The following is a 3,088-nucleotide window of genomic DNA, read 5'->3' on the forward strand; positions in this document are numbered from 1 at the left end:
TAGAATTTTTGTTGTGTGATAGTTTGATACGGTTTTTACAATTCAATTTGGCGATCAAGGTTTGTGGTGTGATTACTTCCGGTTTACATTTAAAGTATGTTTAGAAGAATGTTGACTATGTTCTTCCCACCATTGTGAATATATCATGCAAACATTTTTAAAGGAAAATATTACACCAATTTAGTGAACGAATTGCAAAATTACAGACAAATCTGTTGATTATATGAATATATTAAGTAAACTAAATTACCGTAAAGCACCACATACAATGGTAAGAATCATACATTACATACAACGAACTACTGAAGAAGAAAACGAAAACGAAGCAGCTTTATTTTCAGAAAATGTTTTGTTCATAGGACGGAAATATAAGGAAGGTAATGTGAAAATACAAAAAAAATATCAGAATGGTTTGAATTAGTGACATTTTCATTAAAATGCAGCCTTCTGTTTCATAGTAAATGTGACACGTGCCCAAAAGGACTAAGTCATGTTGAGCGGTATCAATTACTGGACATTGTGACTAGTAAAGAGGTATTGAGGATTTATGTTAATAAGCTGGCACCAAGACATTAACAATGCAAGTACACGTGTGACAGTACAATACAGTACTCATCTTTGCATACTGATCTGGCACCTTACATATGATTATCATGATTATGAGAAATAAGATATACTGATAAAAAAGGTCCAAAATATTTTGGCATAAGATATTATCCCTCATCACAATGGTTTTCTAGGGGCTGTTAGAACAGCGGAGGTTTCATTCGCTCCCTCTATGATAAGGAGCATGGACGGCATAAAATTATGATGAAACGCTTAAAAACCTTGTAACGGAAATGAAGCAAAAAACAACAGTTACCAGTAAACTAAATATGTAAGGTATGAACGTGGTCATGTATTCTATATGTGACAACAAACTTTTTTAACAATATGGAAACATGAAAAAACGTGAAACAATACTGTGCTGAACTTTGCACGCTGAGGAATCACCACACATAGATAACAATTTGTTTTTATATAATACCAAAAAATATGGAAAATGTATGTACTTATTTGGCATCATCTGTTTCCCTGTTCGAACTAAATGCAATTTTGAAACATTATTTCACAAAGTCATACTTTATAGAAGCCTGGTATTTATTCTTCTTGAACAATCTGTTGCAACAGCTGCCTGACGGGGAGTAGAGGACTGAGTGACAGGCTTGAATTCCAACCTGACATGTGTCTTCCTGGCTGCCTAAATAACATACGCCGAATTTCAAAGCTAGTGCTCAATGGAGCTTTTCGGGTAAACTCCCGGAGATAAGCACTCACTGCCATTCAAAGACTTAAACACATTTGTTTTGGTGAGGCAAGGAAAGCCGCATATAGCCCGTACATGTGTTTCTTGAAAACACCATGAGAAAAATCAGCATCTATATGTTAAAATAGTTTTTGAAGTTTCGTTTAGTTTTCTAAGAAGGTAGAAGAAAAACAAGTCTGAGTATGTCAGATTATTTGAGAAAACAAAAACGAGTTCCAAGAGGTTTGAGTAAATGACTTGCAAATAGAAAGTGGAGCTCTCGTGTGCTCTCTTTTCCGTTCAGAGCATCTTTGTTTGGAAGAAAATTGTTCAACAGAATCCTTCACATTGTAGGGGGCACGGATGGCCAAGTCGTCTAAGGCGCCGCGATTCGCTGTGCAGAGTTGCGTCCCTTGGGCACGCCAGAAACCTATGTTTGTGGGTTCGAATCCCGGTTCGCCCCGATAATGTTTCTAGGTTTGTCAGCACCATACCCGTGCTCGTGGGTTTCAGGGAAGTGGTAAACGTCTGAGACCTGCATCACTTCGGGCTTTCCTCCCACATTAAGCTGACACGCCGTGATATAACTGGAATACTGTTAAAAGCGGCGTAAAACCCAACTCACTCACTCACTCACCTTCACATTGTAGTTTTTAAGAGGAGTATGGAAAGAGAATAATCTGTCCCAAATTCAAGGGAGGTAATAAAGTTGAACCAGATAATTACAGGGGAATGACACTTTATGTAAGGTATTGACTTCATTCTGGACAGACGCCTCCAGTCCTGGTGTGACAATATCAATATCTTAAGTGAACCACAAGCAGGTTTTAGACCAGCTTATTCCACCACAGACCAAATATTTACTCCATGCATCTGTATAGTTTTACACAATCTCATTAAAATCAGATCTTAGTTCTCGCTACCGCTAAACAAAGATCTGAGGACATCCCATTAGGGGTCACGTCAGAACGACCTTTCATCCGACCAATCAGAGCGTCGCTTACCAGATCATGAAAGTGAAAGTCGGAATGTGATTTCTAATTATGCAGCCTCGAAAACTTTAAAACGGGGTATTCCGAACGATAGTTACTTGCTTAACGACTGAATCTATACAATATAGACCATATATTAGCCATTCGAGAATGTTCTTTTGTTCAGGTTTTTAAATTTTTAAGCGAGGATTTGTCAAAATATGTTTCGATGCGTAGTCGCCAATTTGCAGTAAGGGCCGTAAAGCACGAGAAAGCTGCCTTCTGATTGGCTAATGTCGACTAATGTCGGCTAGTGTCGTCATTGATTCCATTGGTCGGTCAGAGTTCGCGAAAGGTCGGTCTCACGTGACCCGTAATTGGATGTCTTCAGATCTTTATTTAGCGGCAGCGAGAACTGAGATCTGATTTCAATGAGATTGAGTTTTACATATCAGAGACCAAGGGTAGATTTTACTGCATCTTTATTGACTTTTCGTAGTTTTAGACAGAGTAAACCACACCATTCTTTTAAAATGAAGTGGGAATAAATTGGAACTTTCTACGATTACTAGCATCGGGGTACTCTAACTTATCATTAAGTGTTCTAATGAAGGATGGTCTTTCTTATTATTTCACGTTTAATGTCGGCACTCGTCAGGGATGTGTTTTGAGCCCAAAACTTTTTATTATCTTTTTAAATGAACTCACAGTGATGCTGGAATAAAATGGTGGTCAAGGCATATTTATTAGTAGTGCGATACCACGTCTATTTGCATTATTATACTCAGACGATGAGCCGTCTGTTGCGGACAGTACTTTACAGCTACAAAAA

The sequence above is a fragment of the Haliotis rufescens genome, unplaced genomic scaffold (assembly GCF_023055435.1).
Source record: "Haliotis rufescens isolate VD_foot unplaced genomic scaffold, xgHalRufe1.0.p SCAF_3, whole genome shotgun sequence".
In the NCBI taxonomy this organism is placed as follows: domain Eukaryota; kingdom Metazoa; phylum Mollusca; class Gastropoda; order Lepetellida; family Haliotidae; genus Haliotis; species Haliotis rufescens.